General features: G+C 45.7%; 1 pseudogene; it reads left to right on the top strand.

Moving 5' to 3' along the window:
* Positions 1-1,018: 1,018 nt before the first annotated feature.
* LOC141271498 (NXPE family member 1-like) overlaps positions 1,019-6,519 on the top strand; it is a 106,974-nt pseudogene continuing 101,473 nt past the window's right edge.

Genomic DNA, 6,519 nt, shown 5'->3' with positions numbered 1-6,519 from the left:
CCACACAGCTTTCCCCAGCTCAGCACTTGTTCTTAAGCAGGGACAGGGGTTCACAAACTCCACAGGGAAGCGTGTAGAGACAGCGTCTTGTTGCAGCTCAGTTCTCACAGACTTGCTGTCTCGCCTCTCACACAGCAGACACTCTCAGAACGCACAGGGTCTCCAGCTCTGCCCCTACTCTGAGCTCAGCCTGGCAAAAGTCACAGGGTCCTAATGCTCTCCTGCTGCTATCACAGTTCACACTCTCACATCCTGACAGATAGGTGCACCCGGCTGTCCCATGAAAGTGTTGACCGCCTAACTTTCATGAAGATGAACAAGTCATGGATCTGAGAGGACTTTTGCACCCAAATTGCAGACTGTACAGAGTAGGTGATGTTGTCGTTTTTATTGTGCTACATTGATCTTGCAGAACTGCAGTCTGTGATATGGCTTTTGTGCCTCCTCTTGCTGCCTCCTCTTGTTGCGGCTGCAGGTTTTAGGCCCTAATTTTTGGAAATGTGGGGATCCCTGATTGGGTCTCCATCTATTGGGTTGGCTGTAGTGGAAGATGTGTCGATCTCCATTATACTACTTATACTCTAGTGATATTGATGCCATTTTGGTGGTTTTAGGCCCAATTGTTTTCAAATGGCATCAGTCATGATTGCTTCTCCATCTACTGGGTTGGCTGTAGGGAAAGAGGTGTCGTTCCTAATTGTACAATTTCTACTGTACTGAAATTGATGCCACTTTGTTGGTGTCTGCCAGTAATTTTTGGAAATGTGGGTAATCCTGATAGGGTATCCATCTACTGGGTTGGCTGTAGGGGAAGAAGTGTTGGTCCTAATTATACTATTTCTACTGTACTGAAATTGATGATGAGGTTGCACATCCAACTTGGTGTGAACCCATAGGCATGCAGATGAGTAGCTCATCTGAGGAGGTGGAGGAGGAAGACGAGGAGGTTACCTTCCGCCCTACAGCGCAGACACAGAGTGATGCAAGCACAAGGAGCACTGCATCATTAACCACAACCATGGCAGTGACCAGCAACAGTCGCGTGTCTGCAGCTCGCAGGGGCAGTAAGGGTTGCCTAACGAATGTTCAGAACAAACATCCCAAAGCACGTTTCACCGAAAAATCCGACTTCTTCCCACTGGACAAGCAGCCTGTTTATTGTTGGAGATTTGATTGACAGTAAAAGCAGCCAATTAATTTAATTGCACGTCTTGTTTGAGACATATACTGCATATTTTAAGCAAAGGAAAATCAAAAATTATTGAACCAAAAATTATAGGGTAAATCAATTATAAAATGTTATAAGTTACAACATTGATTAATTATAAAACCCTACAAAGCACCATTTTGAGTCATACAGGACCAGAGAATAACTCATAACAAAAAGATAAAGTCAGCATTTTATTAAATAACACACTTACAGTACATAAATAGACAAACATTTTAAAAATTCACCATGCTTATTAGCATTAGTGTATAAGGAAAATTCCTTTTTGTATACATAGAGGTATCAGCAAAAGTTCACGACAAGAACAAGAGGACATAAAACGAGAAGCAAAAAACGCCTGAAAATTATTTCAGAGACTCTAATCTGGTGCAACTTATCATACAGAGTAACTATCAAAGTTCCACATGCAGTCACTATATCTATTGTCATAGATCAAAGGATCTCAATAATTGGGGCTAATAGTCTCCTATATGTGACTAAAATTGATTGTAATATAATATAAAAGGTGATCATCATCAGCCCATTGTTATGGCCACATTTGATACTATGACACATACTGGTGAAAGCATCACAAAGTGTATCAAGGTTCCATATGAGATCCCTGTATCCAATGTAATTTAGTTAATTGATCAATGTATATCAAAGTAGTACTTTCCCTTGAAAAAGGTGCAGGAGGCACCGAAACGTGCGTAGGGGCACTGAATTGGACAGGGAAGCACGCTAAGGTAACAATCACAGTGATAGTGACACATAGTATGCTTAAAAAGTAATTAGCAGTTGCACCACATCACTGTGATTGTTACCTTATCAGCGTAACTAATGGTCTTTTGACCAGTTGATCATTGGACAGTTTTCATGTTATGCCCCATGTATCCTTATCTCCTCACAGGAAAGTACTACTTTGATATACATTGATCAATTAACTAAATTACATTGGATGCAGGGATCTCATATGGAACCTTGATGATACACTTTGTGATGCATTCACCAGTATGTGTCATAGTATCAAATGTGGCCATAACAATGGGCTGATAGATCACCTTTTATATTATATTACAATCAATTTTAGTCACATATAGGAGACTATTAGCCCCAATTATTGAGATCATTTAATCTATGACAATAGATATAGTGACTGCATGTGGAACTTTGATAGATACTCTGTATGATAAGTTGCACCAGATTAGAGTCTCTGAAATAATTTTCAGGCGTTTTTTGCTTCCCGTTTTATGTCCTCTTGTTCTTGTCGTGAACTTTTGCTGATACCTCTATGTATACAAAAAGGAATTTTCCTTATATGCTAATGCTAATAAGCATGGTGAATTTTTAAAATGTTTGTCTATTTATGTAAGTGTGTTATTTAATAAAATGATGACTTTATCTTATTGTTATGAGTAGTGTTGAGCATTCCAATACTGAAATATCGGGTATCGACCGATATTCGCGGTATCGGAATTCCGATACTGAGTTCCGATACTTTTAGAATATCGAATACCGGAATCGGAAGTTCCCATAATGCAATGAGCCAGTTTCATTTTATACAGCCAATGAGGATCATAAGAAGTGTGGGCACATCCTGTTAGGCATATTAGGCATGTTAACTAATGGCTGTGACTGGCTGCTGAAATGATGTCATGATGCACTATAAAAGCCGCCACCGCCATTTTGGGTTCACTCTGCTGTGAATTAAGTTAGGGACAGGACGCTGCTGTTCTGAGGGACAGTTTTAGCTACCTATTTGCTTTATTGTGCTTTACCCAGGCTACTTTATAAAGCTTTCTTTTCCCTTGCAGCGCTAGTGCACAGTTCTCTGCACTGTTCACGGCTGTCTGTGAGGTCTCTGTGTGTGAGTGCAGCTCACGCTGTAGTGTGTTCTGCAGCCACGTCCAGTTGTAGTCCGCTCAGCGTGCGTCACTGCCTCATACATTGTGCTTTTTTGCATTAGTGCTGCTCATTTTTCCTGATTTCTCCTATTAGTGTGGTTCCATCCATAACCAGCTAGATTGCTTCCAAACACACTATATAGGAGTAGATAGAGGAGCTTTCTTTGGCCTTGCAGCGCTAGTGCACAGTTCTCTGCACTGTTCATGGCTGTCTGCGAGGTCTCTGTGTGTGAGTGCAGCTCACGCTGTAGTGTGTTCTGCAGCCACGTCCAGTTGTAGTCCGCTCAGCCTGCGTCACTGCCTCATACATTGTGCTTTTTTGCATTAGTGCTGCTCATTTTTCCTGATTTCTCCTATTAGTGTGGTTCCATCCGTAACCAGCTAGATTGCTTCCAAACACACTATATAGGAGTAGATAGAGGAGCCTTTCTGCAGCCTTGTGCCCTGCAGCCCCAGCCAGATTAGTATTAGCCTATTTTTTGTAGCCTCATCTATTGCATTGTAGGTTACCTTCCTGCATAGTAATAGCTACAAAAAGTTTGTGATACTATCGGTTTTACATCTTTGGGCACATCCAGTGTCTTTTTGTGAAAAAAAAAACGTAAATAAAGTTCACCAAACACTCCACTTTACAGTTGCGTAAGCCACATTAGCTCATATTAAAGTCTAGTCCACACTTTATAAAATTAGTGTTTCTTATACCTGTTAGCAGCTGTTCAGGAATAAGCACACTAAGCCCTTAGTACTTTTCTGCCTATCTTTATCAGTCTACCAAGATGAAGAAGGCAGGGAGTAAGGCATGTGGTCGTGGTCGTGGGCATGGGCGTGGAGTTTCTGCAGGGAGAGGACGTGGGGATTCTGTGCCTACAGGGAAAGGACGTGGGGATTCTGTGCCTGCTGCGGGCACCAGTGACTCAGCATCCCCCAGTTTTACCAGGGAACAGTCCTTTATGCGCAGCTTTGTAGGAGCTCGCCATACCCCACTGTTGCGGGAGGACCAAATTGAAGCCGTTGTCGGATGGATGGCAGCAACGCATCGACTTCAATTAGTTCCAGATCCTCTCAGGTCCTGAGCACTGAAGAGCACCCATCTGTCTCTTCACCACCTGCCAAATTGGCCAGGCAGTCAGAGAGCCCTGGACAGGAGTCATCTCTACTTCTGTTCTCTGAATCTCTTGGCTTGGAAAGAGGGGGCCAGCCAAGCAGAATTCTAGAATTTGAAGAAGAGGTAGTATGCAGTGATGCACAACCGCTTTGTCTCTCTGAATCTGAAGAGGCGGGTGGGCCAGTGCCTATGGTCAGCACACCTCAGTACGCATCTGATGATGAGACTCAGGTGCCACTTTCTGGTGCGTACTGTGCTCTCGAGACTACCCAGGAGAAGCAGTTGTTTGAAGAGGGTAGTGTAGATGATGAGGTCCTCGACCCATCATGGCGTGAGGTACAGGAAGGTGGTGGGAGCAGTTCTGAGGAAGAGATTTCCCGAACGGCCTAAAAAGGAGGGAGAGGGAGGGGGCAGACTAGGTTGCCTGTAGCCTCCACTTTGGCACCCATTAGGAGCATGCCTCTTCCAAAACCCAAAACGGGCGCTCCCAAGACTTGCAGTGCCTGGTCCTTTTTTGACACATTTGCAGATGACATTTGCTTTGTCAAATGCAAGCTGTGTAATCAGAAAGTGAAAAGAGGGAAAAGTGTCAGCAACCTCAATACCACAAATATGTGGAAACATGTGCGGACCAAGCACGTGGTGGAGTTACAAAGACACACTGAAGACCTAGGCCAACCTACAGCGCCACCTACCACCTCTTCAGCTCGTGTTGTAGCCTCTTCCTCCAGCTCACACACAGCTGGTTCGGCTTCCTCACAGGATCGCCATGGAAGAACCACTGGCACTGTTGTACAGAGACACAGTGTCATTCCACCCACAGCACCACGTTCCCTGTCATCCTCACACTCCCAGGCCAGTCTACAGCCATCGTTAGCACAGGCATGGGAGAAAAGGCGCCCATACTCGGCAAACCACCCCCGAGCACAGGCTCTGAATGCTAGCATTGCAAAACTACTGGCCCTTGAAATGCTATCATTCAGGCTGGTGGAGACTGACACCTTCCGTAACTTGATGGCATTGGCAGTCCCACAATACAACGTGCCCAGCCGCTTTTATTTCATCAGGCAAGCCGTCCCTGCCCTGCAACAGCATGTGGAGGGAAAAATTAAACATGCGCTACAAAACGCCGTCAGTAGCAAGGACCTCCTGACCACTGATGTGTGGACCAGTAAGCATGGACAGGGACGATACCTTTCCCTCACTGCCCATTGGGTAAATGTTGTGGAGCCGGGTACAGATCTTGAGAGTGGCGCTGTACATGTTCTTCAAACTCCGAGGATTGCAGGAATCCAGTCTGTACACATTGATTCCTCTTCTTACTCCAGTACCTCTGAATCAGCACTGCAGGAGCCATCATGGTCTTCCTCCACATCGACCCATGAACGGTTACCTGTTACGACCGATATGAGCACAGCCGTGGCCAAACGTCAACAGGCCGTATTGAAATTAATTTATTTGGGGAATCGAAGCCACACAGCGCAGGAGCTCTGGAATGCCATCAAGCAGCAGAGCGACGTGTGGTTTGTGCCAGCGAATCTCCAGCTAGGCATGGCAGTGTGTGACAATGGCCAAAATCTGGTGGCAGCTCTGGGCCTAGGCAACCTCACTCACATCCCGTGTCTGGCACATGTGCTCAACTTGGTCGTGCAGAGTTTTTTGAGGGACTATCCGGATCTTGATGCACTGCTGCACAAGGTCCACATAGAGTGCGCTCACTTGCGGCGTTCCAGCATCGCAAGATCGCGCATTGCAGCTCTGCAGCGCTGATTACGCCTTCCGGAACATCGCATCATATGTGACCTACCCACCAGGTGGAATTCAACGTTACATATGTTGGAGAGGTTGTGTGAGCAGCAGGCAGCAGTAATGGAGTACCAGCTGCAGCAGGCGCAAACATGTCGCACTGCGCGCCGTTCACACTTCACCACCACTGAGTGGGCCTCTATGAAGGACATCTGCCACGTTTTGCGTGCCTTCGATTATTCGACGCAGATGGCGAGTGCAGATGATGCACTAGTCAGCATGACTATCCCCCTTATCTGCTTGCTTGAAAAAACACTGCAAGCACTAAGGGAAGAGGTTTTGGAAGAGGTGGAGGATGAGGAGTCACAAATGCCATCTGCTTCTGTACAGTCTGCGCAACGTGGTTCCTCACAAAGGCCTAGGCAGGGGACACTTTGTGAGGAGGATGAGGAGGAGTCAATGGAGGAGGAAGACATCTGTCCAGAGGAGGGAGGTAGACAATGCTCTAGTGGTCAATATCTAGAGCGAGGGTGGGGTGATGCAGAGCAGGCAGAGAT

The sequence above is a fragment of the Phyllobates terribilis genome, unplaced genomic scaffold (genome assembly GCF_046119375.1).
Source record: "Phyllobates terribilis strain yellow unplaced genomic scaffold, ASM4611937v1 Scaffold_5__5_contigs__length_657084704, whole genome shotgun sequence".
NCBI lineage: Eukaryota > Metazoa > Chordata > Amphibia > Anura > Dendrobatidae > Phyllobates > Phyllobates terribilis.
The sequence above is the reverse complement of the archived record's forward strand: the minus strand, read 5'-3'. Positions and strand labels throughout refer to the sequence as shown.